Source organism: Podarcis cretensis (genome assembly GCF_951804945.1).
Source record: "Podarcis cretensis genome assembly, chromosome: 10".
Taxonomy (NCBI): Eukaryota; Metazoa; Chordata; class Lepidosauria; order Squamata; family Lacertidae; genus Podarcis; species Podarcis cretensis.
This window is the reverse complement of record NC_137179.1, coordinates 2,335,710-2,349,769: the sequence shown is the minus strand read 5'-3', so window position 1 is coordinate 2,349,769 and position 14,060 is coordinate 2,335,710. Positions and strand designations below refer to the sequence as shown.

The window sequence follows — 14,060 nt, the reverse complement described above, 5'->3', positions numbered from 1 at the left end:
CGTCTTCCTGATTTTGCAGGCACACAGCCTACAAGGATCCAGGGGCATTGTGGGTAACAAATCACAGCATGCATGCGTAACCTACCGACCCCTGACAGCTTCACTTCATCTGCTCACTAACGTCTCTCCTTTCTCAGCTCATGTGCCCCATTGCTCAGCCCGGCGAGTGGGGAGATGAGCAATGGGTCGTGGCCTCTGGCTCCTGCATGTTCATGGAGGGGGGGTGGAGTTGGGCCTGGGGGGCAGGGGGCGGTGTTAAATCTATTCCCAAGGAGTGTCTCTTTCACAGCACTGTGCCCCTGAGAGATGGCTCTAAATTTTGATAGGGTGCAAAACCTAACTGGATGCGGTTTCCCCCCAGGGAAACTGAGGCAGCATGCAAAAGAATTATTCCAAACAGTGCTCCTGGGTTTTGAGGGCGTTTTTCAGAGACAAGACATTTGACAGGCCTAATCCATTCAAACTATTCCAGTACATCTCACACAGCTCTTGCAGCGACTTTTAGAAGTCGTCTCCTGAGCATGCCTCCATCCTGGGATTACGTGAGGGTGCTTCAGCTATGTGCCGTTTTTGGGACTCCGCCTTGATGCTGAGTCTCAGTTCACTGGAGCATCCCTGGAAATGATGCTGAAGCAGAGCGCAGTACGATGGCATCTCACACGTGTTTAATTTGCGCTGTTTCAGCCGTGCGCCGATGACAGCTGGCTGGCTGGCTGGAATCACGCGAGTAAAATCCACGGAAGCCAAAGAACTGGAAAGCTCTTTTTGCACCAGGTCTGCTAGGGGTTACCTGGTGCGTAAGGAGCTTTTGAGCTCCGCTGTGTGGTCCAAGTCGAGGCTATAGGTGGGGGTAGGGTCAGGGCCCGCCTAGCGTGTCAGCCCTGGGGTGCTCTTGCAGGACCTTGTGGAGCCATCAAAGTTCCTGTGAGATCTTGCAGGAGCATCTCTTGCCACTCAGCAAGCAGCGCCCTCTCAGTGCCTGGGCTTTGGGAGGACTGCGGATTCACTCTGCCCCCCTTTCCATGCATATGCAAAACCCTTGCCGCCATGCCCCGCGTAAAATGCAGCCATACTCTATTTCTCAAAGTCAACCTTGTGACACTCAATGCGGTGTCCAAAGTGGCTTTTGTGTGGCAACCTCCTCCTGGAATCTTGGCACACAGCTAAAATGTGTGTTTGCGAACACTAGGAGCAGGTTGAAGCCTAAGACTAAGCTGCTTTTTGTCCCCACATCACCCTTGCCAAGAACCCCAATCCAGAAAAAGATTTCTTTTTCCCAGGTGGCCCCACTGAACTTCTCCAGACGTGTCTCTGCAGCCACCCTCAGGAATGTCTTGCAGCCAGTGGGAGCTGAATGGCAGAGAGGGGAGGGCCATAAGGCAGCATCAGCCATAGCCCATAGCCTCCCAAACGCTTTGGACTCCCATCTCCTAACAGCCCTGGCCATCATTTGCAGGCCGGAGGGCACCAGGTTGGCAGAGGCTGCCTTCCGCCTTCCTTTCTCCAATTCGCACCCTGCTTCGTGTGTGAGGCTCTCGAGCTGACAAGGAGATGGTAGTCAAGCTGCCATGGCAACTAGAAAATTTGGCTTCTGTTCCTCAGAAGATGAGCTGGGTTGGGCAAGCGGAGGGGATGCAGCAAGCGGAAAACCTCTCTTGCCAGCAGGAGAAAACTGTCACCTGGCAGGCAAGCAAGCAGAGGGCAGCAAGGGTTAAATGCACCCCACAGCTTCTTCATCTCAGCCCCAGGTGCAGCAGGGCAAGGATGTCTAAGCTCAGGTGTGGTTTTGCAGTGGCAGGAGGCAACATTGCAAAGCCCCTTCTTGGACCAATGCCCAAGACCCACCAGCGACCCTCTGCTGTGCCCAGTGACCCAGTGAGTAAACAGTGTGCCATGGATTAAGGGCCTGGGTCTGGGCCGTGCTCAGAAGGGTTCCCTCAACACGCCAACTTTGCGTGTTGTGGCCTCTTAATTCAATGAGTGACCCTGGAGGAGGGGTTGGAAAGGTGTGTGTCTCTCTAAATTTGTGGGTATCATAATTAGAAAGCTTTGCAAATATAGAGGAAAGGACTCACCAGAGAGAAGTTTTGTGGAAAGAGTGGCCTCCTGAACTGGAAACCATCAGGGTGGGATGGCCTGGGGTGCTCAGGGGTGCAGGGTGGAAGGACAGACCTTTGGGGAAGGGGGGAAGGAAGGAAGGAAGGAAGGAAGGAAGGAAGGAAGGAAGGAAGGAAGGAAGGAAGGAAGGAATGGAAAGGAAAGGAAAGGAGCACCTTGAAGCAGCCAAGAAGGAAAGAAACCCAGGGAAGGTGGCTGATGAGACAGGGTAATAATAATAATAATAATAATAATAATAATAATAATAATACTTTTATCATTTATGCCCCACCCATCTGTCTGAGCTTCCCCAGCTACTCTGAGTGGCTCACACCATATTTAAAAACATAACAAAACATCAAACGTTAAAAACTTCCTGATAAAGGGCTGCCTTCAGATGTAGTCTAAAAGTTGTTTAGTTCTTTATCTCCTTGCCATCTGAAGGGAAGGTGTTCCACAGGGAGGGTGCCACTACTGAGAAGACCCTCTGCCTGGTTCCTTGTACCTTCGCTTTCGCAGTGAGGGAACCAGCAGAAGACCCTCAGAGGAGGACCTCAGTGTCCTCAGTGATGGGCTCTTGAAGACAGCGAGTCTTCAGGGACCTGGAGATGTGCTCACCTCCCCCATGTTCTGTGAGAGACACAGGGCTCCCCCCTCGCCCCTCTTGTGATACCACCTCTGCCAGCGGCTCACAGGCTTTCCTGTGTTGGCACCCGACCCCAGAAGGTGCTCCGGGAGACCCTCTGCAAAATCCTCAGGAACACAGCCATCCCTTCACCACCATTGCAAGAGGATCCGCAGGGCGGTCCTGGCTATGCCCCCCAAAAGAGACTGCAGTGCTGGGGGGGGGGAGTTTTGGATGTGGTTCCAAGGGCAGCTGGGGGTTCCCCAAAGGTTGAAGATCCATGGGAGCCGCAAAGTGCAGACAGCTTTGTTTGGAAAGAGAGGGGGTAGTTAATGGCTGCACCCACACATTTAGAGAGCTTTATTTTTATTTTTTAAATAATGTGTGCTCCACCCTCCGGAGCAAGAAGGTGCAGTGCTGGGATTTTGTTTGGGGGTTCCGCTTCTCCCCCAAAACACACACGCTCTATTCCTAAAAGAGCAAACTGGTTTTCACAAACACAAAAACATCATCTTATCCCAACCAAATTAAGGCCATATCCACTGTGCTTATGTGACGATCACACTGTTGCTCCAGCAGACATGGGGCTGTCACTGCTTTGCATTGAAAGAGAAAGCCGACCCCATTCCTCCGAAGAAAACATGGCCTGTACAAGCCTCCCAGTCAGGTCTGGGCATCCGCAGAGGATCCAAAAAGCTTCAGAATTCTGTTTCCAGTCTTCATGATTGCAGAGATGATGTGCTTGAATGCAACGTTGGCCCTTGTAGATGAAATTCAAGAGCCAGGTGAGAGACTAAGAGATGAACTAGAGCAGCCTTTCTCAACCTGTGGGTCCCCAGATATTGTTGAACTACAACTCCCATCACCCCTAGCTAGCAACACCAGAGCTCAGGGATGATGGGAGTTGTAGTCCAACAACATCTGGGGACCCACAGGTTGAGAACCGCTGAACTAGAGGGTAAGAGAGGGATTTGGAGGGTAAGCGATGGGTTTCAGGAGCCAGAGCATTGTCAGGAGTGCGGCTCCCAATGGCCTCTAGACTCATGTGCCCCTCTCCCTTTGACCACCAGAAAATCAGCACAGCCCTACAAATTCCCACCCAGAAGTCAGTCCCCTTATTCCCAGATTAAGTGCCAAGTCCGGGACCACAACCTCCATTTTGCAAAGCGGTACACTTCTCCGTTCATACTTTGCAACTGGTGTGGACCCAATGGGGCATGGGGGCAGCCAGCTTTTTCTTATTGCTGGGGTTTTTTTTTTTTTTTGCGGGGAGGTTCCCTTTGGCATCCAAGAACTTTTAGAGATATTTGCTGTCACTGCGAGAGCTTCGCTGCCCTGCTGGGGAGCATCCCACACAATGGTGGAGCGTCAAAGATGGCAGGTGCAATCTTCGGATGTGTGGCACATGGGAGGGAGGGTCTGGCAGAGCCCTTCTGGGCTTCTGAGTTGCCCGCTGGCTCTGCGCATGCAAGGAGGTTGGATTTCAGCCTTCGCTTCCCAAAAGCCCCTTTCTGCTTTCTGGAGAGGGGGGCCTCCCACAGTTGATTCTCTCAGGGGCACATGATCCTCTCCCAGAGCCTTTCGCTCTTCTGACCTCTGGCTCTGCATACAAATGCTCTCTCCAACACTTCTGCACATTCCTGGGGTAAGCAGGTGTCGTGCCAAATTGTGACGCACCCTTCTCATTTCGAGTCCTCTCCCCCTCTCCCAGCCTCTGTCTCTGTTCTCCCCACCCCACCCCCAAACCCTCCTCCCTCCACCCCACATCCATGACCCGACCCTGAACCTCCCCTCCCCCCTTGTTTTGCTTTGTCTCTGGCTTTGGCTGTCGAATCCATGCGATGATGAATGTGTCATTTCCTCTAGCAGATGTGACTCAATGAATACCAGGAACTGACCAGAACTGAGCTGCCTCCCAGAATCCATGGTGCCACTGGCCTGGATCCCTTGACCATCTTGCTTCCCAAGCGGCTTGACCCCCTGCCCCCCCCACTTGGCCGGTTATGCACTGCCCACCCCACCCTGGTGGCAGATCAGCTCCGTCCCCAGAGAGAAAGGCGAGTGGCCTGGGGCAGACAGGCGCATCTGAGCAGGTGACCAGCACCGGGGGTGGGAAGTCAGGGTCCAGCTGGCTCTCCACCCCAGCAGCTTTCTCCGCACTGCCTGTCACAGAGAGGAAGAGGGGTGTCTTCCGCAGCACCCCTGCCCTCGAAGGCCTTCCTCCTGACCTCACCCACCAGCCCTCCCGTTCTCCAGCCGGCCCCCCGGCCAGGAGGCAAGTTGGCTTCTGGGAGCTGCAGCGGCCCCAGCCTGGTTTGTGACCGACGTCTGTTCGTTCTTCTCTGTTGTTCCTGGCGCCTTGGACTGATGCTAACATTTCTCTCATTGCCTCTCTTCCTGCTCTCCCATCTGCATGTCTCCGCTGCTCTGTCTAGAACCGCCTCAGGCCTCAGGAGGGTGGGCGAGTTGTGTAAGTGAGCATGTTCTCATCTCATAGCAACCCCATGTCTTCCGTCCCTCTGTACGTCTGTCTGTGACGCCGCCGCTGCTGCTGCTGCTGCTACTTTGTGCAATGGGCTGGGCTGGGCTTGGGGGTGCCGGGAGGAGGGCGGTGGCAACGCTTGCTGTGCAGTGTGGGTCTGTCCCCTTCCTGCCCCTCTGTGCCCCCTTAGCATGTCTGTCTCCCTGTCTCGTGATGTTCTGTGCCACCGAGTCCCAGGAGGAAGCCCCCGTCAGCCTCCCAAGGGACGCGGAGCATGGCCGAGGAGAGCCGTTTCCGGTGGGGAGGGAAGCTGGGAACAAGAGGGTTTGGAAAGCAAGTCACCACCAGTGGGTGGTGGGCAGGGGTTCCCCTTCTTGACCACACCCAATTCCCATCTCCAGGAAGAAGTTTGACCTCCAGCCCACGAGGGGGAGGCAAGCAGGCCTCCCAAACTACTCTGCATCCTCTTTCTGACATCCAGGAAGGAACTCTGTGGTTTAGAGGACGGTGGGAGTTCGGTAGGGTTGCGTGGACCCTCGCTCCTGTGGCTGTTCCCCTAATAGGGGTGCCGGTGCCCCGCAGGGCTTTCTGACATGCCCTGCAAAGCCTTCCACTTGCCCCTCTGTGGCCACCCAGAGTCCCTGGCCAAGCGTTTTGCCCTCAGGAGCACCTTGGGGTCTGCTTGTCCCCACCCAAAAGCACTTCTTGTGCTCCAGTTGTGCGAGTGTAGGTGTGTATCCTGGGTGTGTTGTTGCTGCTGTTCCGTGTGTGTGTGTGTGTGTGTGTGTGTGTGTGTGATGTTGATCAGTTGAGCCAACCTGAGGTCCGCCAGCTGGAGGAGGCAGCTCCCAGGAAATAAGGTGTGCACACAGTCTTCTTCACACTCCTCCCGCTGCCCAAAGCAGACCCACAAAATCGTGGCCACGAAGCCCTTCCCTCCCATAGGCCGCAAATGGGGCCCACCATTTATAAGCCAGAGGGGTGTGAGATGTTCATCCTTCTGCTGAGAGCAGTCTTGGAAAGGGCCAGGAGAGCTTGAGCCAAGGGGCCTTATGAGTAGGGCCTACGGGTGCTGCCGCCCCCTTGAGCACCAGGCATGGATTATGTTCCGCTTCCACTCAAGAGTTCAGCAGACCACCTCTCGGGTCCGCAGAGTGCTGGTCTTCCGCTTCCACATGAGCCCACCTGAGCTCCACTAAGCGGCTGAAACCCACCTGCCCCAAACCCTGTCACATCCCTCTGCCCATGCCACCTGGCAACGCTTCCAGGGCTTTCCCCCAACCTTGCTGTCCATGCTGCTGCAAACATGAGCTCAGGTTGTCCCATGTCCACCGCATCCAGTCATGTGTGATCTCGGAACTGCGTCTTGTCTCCATCCCATCCGTGGCTGTGGCAGCACTTTTGCTTGGGGCAAGCGAACGTCCACTTGGCTGGTGTCTCGGTGCTGAGGCTTCTCATTGGCTGTTTCTTCCACACACCTGAAAATAGCCCCCTCCCACCCCTGCCCCAGGGCCCTTTCACCTCCGGCAAGCCTGGCTGGGCAAACCTGGCTTGGTCCCGACACTTTCTGCCCTGAGCGCAGAAAGGGAGATGGCGTGATGGACAAGCACCCAAGGAGAGCAAAAGGCAGTCCTTAGCACGGATGAGGGCAACCTTAGCATAGTTATCAACTTTTAATAACTCCAGGGAGGTTGAAAAAAGAGGCAAGGGGATGCCCTCTGCTCCTGGAAGTCCCTGTCCACAGTTTCTCTAGCTTCTCCCCAGTCTCCTTCAAACAAGGCACTTGCAATCAGCACCTGAGGCTCCCTCATCTTCTTCCCCACCCTGATCCTGAAGAGGTCAGCTACCCAGGCTCTGCACTCAGTCTCCAGACCTCATAGATTCATAGAATTGGAAGGGACCCCAAGAGTCATCTAGTCCATGATAGATGGCGCTCAGGCAGAGATCCTTTTTAACCCGACATAAATCTGGTTCATTGAATTGTCTCCATTTTCTCTTGCAAAGCGTCTGTGGGGAATGTTTAAGGTCCAGCTAAGCACTTTTGAGGGATGTGGGTGGCGCTGTGGTCTAAACCACAGAGCCTAGGACTTGCTGATCAGAAGGTCAGTGGTTCAAATCCCTGTGACGGGGTGAACTCCCCTTGCTCGGTCCCAGCTCCTGCCAACCTAGCAGTTCGAAAGCACATAAAAGTGCAAGTAGATAAATAGGTACCGCTCCAGCGGGAAGGTAAACGGCGTTTCCGTGTGCTGCTCTGGTTTCACCATAAGCGGCTTAGTCATGCTGGCCACATGACCCAGAAAAACTGTCTGTGGACAAACGTTGGCTCCCTCGGCCAGTAAAGTGAGATGAGTGCCGCAACGCGAGAGTCGTTCACGACTGGACTTAACTGTCAGGGGTCCTTTACCTTTACCTTTTTAAGCACTTTTGACTCTCCCCAATCTGTGTTCCACTGGGAGCATTAAGCATTCCACTGGGAGCATTAATCGAAGCAGCCGGGACTTGAAAGTGCTTAATTTTGTCAGGATCGTGCTCTCTTATTAAATTCTGTTTAGCGAAAGCAAGGTGGGGGAGATAGAGAGAGAGAGCACTTAAATGTTTGTGGTTTGAGGATTACACCTCCCTAGTCCATATTGATCTGTTCAGGATCTAGTGGGAATGAAAATGATGCTCACTTAACTGAAGAGCACTCGGGCTGTGTCGGATTCCACATTCCAGCTCAGAAAGAGGCACCTAGAAGATTCTCTCCTCCAACCACCATTAACACCTTCAGGCTCCAAGGAAAACTCCCCCCACCCTGGCACCTTGTCTCCATTTGGTCAGCAAGAGCCAGCAAAGATCAAGTGCAAAACCCTTTTTGGCCCTGAAAGCCACTTTGTCCATTTATTTTATTGCATTTCTATCCCGCCTTTTTCTCCAAGGAGTTCAAGGTGAAGCATACACACACACACACACACACACAGACCACTTAATGCCCACAAGAGCCCTGTGACTGAGAGGCAGGGGACCGTCCTCCAAATTTACACCCCCAGCGAGCTTCATGGCCAAGTTGGGATTCGAACTCTGGTCTCTCCCAGATCCTAGCCCAGCCCTCTGACCATGACACCACCACCAGCTCTGGCTTAAAACCACATTTCTCTCCCCTGTGACTCTGGGGCTGCCCAGTTCTCTGCCAGCGGTTCTCTGCCCCGATTTCCTGAAGCGAAAGGGGGGGCGGTGCTGTGAAGAGCCAGCCCCACCTCTCAGTTGGCAAGGCCAGCACAGGGGTTGGGGGTCAGCAGAGTAGATGGGGGTTATTATGAGCATCATTTCCCAGCACTTGACAGGCCGCAAACCACTTAACAACGCTGTGAGTCCTCACAGTTGCCTTCTGAATAGGATGGCTATTGTTTGCATGTTACTGGTGGCAAAGCAGGACACGGGGAGGGAGAGAAAGAGCGAGTTGTCCATGGCAATTGCAGCCTACCCAGGGCCTCATCCAAACACACAAGCCTCTCAAAAGGCCCTTGCGCTACCTAGGGTTCCCCAAGGTTTTCTCCTTGGTCAGCATCATTTGAGTAAAGTGTGGGCAGGGGAGATTTAAGAGATTCCTACAGGGACACGGGTGGTGCTGTGGGTTAAACCACAGAGCCTAGGACTTGCCGATCAGAAGGTCGGCAGTTCAAATCCCCGCGACGGGGTGAGCTCCCGTTGCTCGGTCCCTGCTCCTGCCAACCTAGCAGTTCAAAAGCACGTCAAAGTGCAAGTAGATAAATAGGTACTGCTCCAGCGGGAAGGTAAATGGCATTTCAGTGCACTGCTCTGGTTCGCTAGAAGCAGCTTAGTCCTGCTGGCCACTTGACCTGGAAGCTGTATGCCGGCTCCCTCGGCCAATAAAGTGAGATGAGTGTCGCAACCGCAGAGTCGGTCATGACTGGACCTAATGGTCAGGGGTCCCTTTACCTTTAGAGTGAGGTCAAAGCCCTTAAACTGGGTCCATGTTGCTCTACAGCTGCCTTCACAGTCTTCTTGTATGACAGGCTCAAAAAATGGGCCACACCATGTGCCACAGCCAGAATCATAGAATCGTAGACCCCAAGGGTCATCTAGTCCCAACTCCCTGTAATGCAGGAATCTCAGCTAAAACATCCCTGACAGATGACCATCCAACCTCTGCTTATAAACCTTCAAGGAAGGAGAGTTCACCACCTCCCGAGGGACACCTGTCCACTGTCGAAAAGCACTTACTGTCAGAAAGTTCTTCCTGATATTTTGTTGGAACCTTCCTTCTTGTAACTTGAAGCCACTGGCTTGCGTCCTACCCTCCAGAGCAGGAGAAAACAAATCTCTTCCATCTGACAGCCCTTCAGTTACCTGAAGAGGGCTATGACATCTCTCAGTCTCCTCTTTTCCAGGCTAAACATACCCAGCTGCTTCAGCCATTCCTCATCAGGCTTGGTTTCCAGGCCCTTGACCATCTTGGTTGCCCTCCACAGCACAAGTTCCAGCTTGTCAACAACCTCATTGAATTGTGGTGCCCAGAACTGGACGCAGTATTCCAGTATTCCAGGTGTGGTCTGACCAAGGCAGAATAGAGTAGGGCTATTACTTTCTTTTGAGCTGGACACTAGACTTCTGTGGATGCAGTCTAGAAAATGGTGTCCTCCAATGGCTAAACTGGCCAGTGTAGTCCACAGGAGGCCACCAACCTGGATGGCTTTTAAAAAGGATTAGACAAATTCATGCAGGAGAAGACTATCCAGGGCTGCTAGCCATGCTGGCCATGTTCCACCTCCACAGTTGGAGGCAGCAATGCTTCTGAATAGCAGTTGTTGGGAAACTCAGGATGAGAGAGCGTCCTTGTGTTCTGATCCTGCTTGGTGGCCACTTTGAAAACAGGGTGGTGGACCCCATGGGCCTTTAGCCTGATCCTGCAGTCTCTTCTTATGTTCTTGCAACATCAAGAAGGTCCCAGGTTGGCTGTGCCTGTGCTGTGGACCACCCCACCATGGGTCACTCCTGCCAACCAAGCCAATCCCAAGAGTAGAAAGTCGTGATCCTGACACTCTCTGCAACTATAGACGAACAGGTCTTTCTCCTGCCCAACAGCCAATTCAAATGGACTCTCAGCGGAGCTTGTATTCTGAGAGGACAGCATGGCAGGTGCTGGCTGGATGCCACACCATCTGCCCTGGTCACTTGTTTGGCATGCGTGGAGATGCGTGAGGAAATGAATCCCTCTTTGGGCACTGAGCTGGTCACACAGCCCACCCATGAAAAGAAGGACCACCCTGCTGTAAGGCTCCCTGCGAACACACCCCATGGCTTCTGCTGAACTGCTGCATGCCAAGGACAGTTCCTGGCTGCCAGGATCAGTCTCCAATGCAGGCAGTCGTAAAAAGCAACGAGTTCTTAGACTTTCTGTGCCAGTACAATGCACAGGTGCTTTCAATGCAAAGGGATTTGGGTTTTAAATAATTGTTAGTGTTTGCAAGCAGAAAGGCAGACAGTCCACTTTAATCCTTGGCTAGCCCAGAATAAGTTGTCTTGAAGTGGCTGCCAAGATTATTGGTGGTTCAGTGGTAGAATTCTCGCCTGCCACGTGGGAGGCCCGGGTTTGATTCCCGGCCAATACAACTTGCATTTTGGGATGCGGGTGGCGCTGTGGGTTAAACCACAGAGCCTAGGACTTGCCGATCAGAAGGTCGGTGGTTCGAATCCCCACGACGGGGTGAGCTCCCGTTGCTCAGTCCCTGCTCCTGCCAACCTAGCAGTTCGAAAGCATGTCAAAATGCAAGTAGATAAATAGGTACCACTCCGGCGGGAAGGTAAATAGCGTTTCCATGCGCTGCTCTGGTTCGCCAGAAGCGGCTTAGTCATGCTGGCCACATGACCCGGAATCTGTACGCCGGCTCCCTCGGCCAGTAAAGTGAGATGAGTGCCGCAACCCCAGAGTCATCCGCGACTGGACCTAATGGTCAGGGGTTTCTTTACCTAATAGCATAACAGCTGGATCCGGCCAATGACCCAGCTCTTCTTCCTTTCCTGCACTTGACCTGAAGAGTACAGGGCCTTCCTGCCTTCATGGCACAGCTGCTGGGAAACGTTTGCAGGTTTTCAAGAGTTTTTCCGGGAGTGTTTGATTGCTGGCTGCTCTTAGAGTAGAACAGCTAGAAGCTGCAGCGCCATCTGGAAGAGGCCAAGCAGGTAGATCGAGAAATGCAAAACTGGGAGATTAAAAATGCTACGACACATGGTTCCCACTGGTCAAGCCTCATAAGGGCTGAGCTCAGGGCTGTCTCTCGGGTCCTCAAGAGCCAGCTCTTGCTAGATGGCAGCCCCATGAAGAAGCCAATGGGATGCTTTCCACATTCACCCATCTCCATCCATGCACACCACACATCCCAAAGCATCTGCTTTAGGCTTCAGTCATAGAATGGTTAAGTTGGGGGAATCTCCCTAAGGGTCATCTAATCCAACCCCTTGAAATGCAGTAATTCCAATTAGAGAATCTCTGAGGGATGGCCACCCAACTGCTGCTTTGAAACCTTCCAAGAAAGGAGAGACCACCACCTTCCAAGGGAGTTCAGAATCTCCCTCCTTGTAACTTGAAGCTATGAGTTTGGGTCCTACCCTCCAGAGCAGGAGGAAACAAGCTTGCTCCATCTTCCATGGGACAGCCCTTGAGGTATTTGAAGATGGCTCTCATATCTCCCCACGGCCTCCTCTTTTTCCAGGCTCAACTCCCTCAACCATTCATCATAAGGCTTAGTTTCCAGAGCCTTGGTCATCTTGGTTGCCCTCCTCTGCACACATTCCAGCTTGAGAATATATTTAAATTGTGGTGCCCAGAATTGGACACAATATTCCAGGTGTGATCTGACTAAGGCAGACTAGAGCAGTCCTATCACTTTTTTGACCTGGACACTATATTTCTGTGGATGCAACCTAGATTATTATTTTTAATATTATTATTAATTTACTGCTGCATCACACTGTTGACTCATGTGAAGCTTGTGGTCTACTAACATCCCTAGATCCTTTTCACATGTACTTCTATGGTGCTTAAAGCATCACCCATTCCCTTCACCAGGAGATGAAGCGTTGGCCGAAGCTCCCCGACCAACACTTGCCTTTGTTCCCACTTTCATGCCTGTGGCCACCATTTGCCCTCCCCACCCCACACGAACCCCAATGCCCACCAAGCTTGAGCTCTTAAGACAAGTCCATCCCACTTCAGCCCCGATCCCTACACTGGGGAGGAAGCCTGGCCTAGAGGCAAGTGGCCCTTTGACCGACCCTTTCCTGGGGTCTGGCAGGGGCTCTCAGCAGCAGAGGGACCAGGTGAGCAGGTGGCTTCCTGTTCAAAGAAACATCCAGGGAACGCAGATATGAGTGAGCCTCAAGGCACATTGTCATATTCAGCAAAATTCAGCAAGCAACAATGCAGATTAGCAATGGAAGGTGTTGGTGCAACCAGGGTGTTGGTTCAACCTTTGGGAATGTGGTGGCGGCCCAAGCCTTTCTGTTAGCCTGGGGGGCATGGGCAATGAAGCATTGAGGATTCGTAGCCTGAAGACGAGAAGTCCTCTCCCGAGATGAGAGCATGTAAAGGAGCTGTGCGCTCAGAGAGTGGCAGGCGTGCCCCTTGCAATCTCAGAAACCCAGCCCTCATTCCTCCACCAAGCCGCACCACTCCCTGTCCCAGAGGTTTTTGTGGGCTCTCTGTGCCCTCCCACATCCACTCAAGAGGCAGGGCCAGCATCATAAGTGGTACTTGAATCTGCTTTGTCGGATTCCTTTTGAACTGAGACAGAGCAACTCACCATCTGACACTTTAGCAGCAGCTTGTGGTCTTTTGCTTGACGTATGCACAGACACAGACCCTGAAGCTGTATGGCTCGTCTGAATTACTGATCTTCTTTTTGGAGAGTCTCTGACATTGACAGGGGAGCCTAGTAGCCACTGGTAGCCCCCCTCCATGAATTTGCCCAGTCCTCTTCTCAAGCTGCTTAAGCCGGTGGCCATCACTAAGTCCTGCTGGGATGAGTCCCATAGTTCAGCCAAGTGAATAAGTGGCTCATTCAGTCAGTCCTGAATCTCCCAGCATTGAGCTTCATTTGATGGTCCCAGGTTATAGGGTTATGAGATGGTGAAAAGCGTCTCCACATCGTGTGGAATCATACACACCACTCTCTTCTTCTTCTTTTTAAATAATATTTATTAAGATTTTGGAAATTACAAAAAGAAAAAAGAAAAATTGAACATACAAAGACAGAAACAAAAACAAAAACACTACATAACATTAAATTAACAAAAACATTAAATTAACAAAACAAAACAAAAACAATTAAAAACACTTCCAATATTTTCAAATCTTAACTTTCATACACTTGTTTCATTGACTTCCTCAACGCCTCCCTTTTTGTATTCCACTTCAATTAACTATTTCAGCAAGTCCTTTCCATCTTCATCTATTTTCTATCTTAAAGTTAATTTTAACATATTGTAGCCTAGTTTTTTCCCTTTTAATGCATTAACAATCTATCTATACCTAGTTCCTTCTAACATTTCTGCCAAAGCCATATAGCTTCATTCCACCTTTTTTCTAACATTCATTAATTTTACAATATTTCCGTAGATAATCTTTAAACTTTTTCCAGTCTTCTTCCACCGACTCTTCTCCCTGGTCTCGGATTCTGCCAGTCATTTCCGCCAGTTCCATATAGTCCATCAACTATACACACCACTCTCTTGCCTCCACTTAACATTTTCCTCAGCTAAAAATTCCTGAATGCTGCAACTTTTCCTCTTGGGACAGTCACTCCATTCCAACTCCACAATATCTTTTTTGAGTTAAGGAGGCCAAAAGTGTGCGCA

At 51.9% G+C, this 14,060-nt stretch overlaps 1 protein-coding gene and 1 long non-coding RNA gene across 12 annotated transcripts in view; one reads left to right on the top strand and one right to left on the bottom strand.

Annotated features, from left to right (window-relative positions):
* The window catches only part of SHANK3 (SH3 and multiple ankyrin repeat domains 3), a 494,453-nt gene that overhangs the window by 469,088 nt on the left and 11,305 nt on the right, over nucleotides 1-14,060 (top strand). The window contains exon 24 of one of the 11 annotated variants that reach the window (XR_013842778.1): nucleotides 4,592-5,192. The exons of 9 other annotated variants lie outside the window; for them this stretch is intronic. The gene's annotated coding sequence lies outside the window, so the exon portion shown is untranslated. The remainder of the gene's footprint in view (nucleotides 1-4,591; nucleotides 5,193-14,060) is intronic. One more of the 11 variants, XR_013842779.1, reaches the window with a different exon arrangement.
* LOC307225429 lies at nucleotides 8,516-10,742 on the bottom strand. Its single transcript, XR_013843002.1, has 2 exons — nucleotides 9,144-10,742; nucleotides 8,516-8,791 (listed from the first exon to the last, which is right to left on the bottom strand). It is a non-coding gene; the product is annotated as an uncharacterized lncRNA (long non-coding RNA).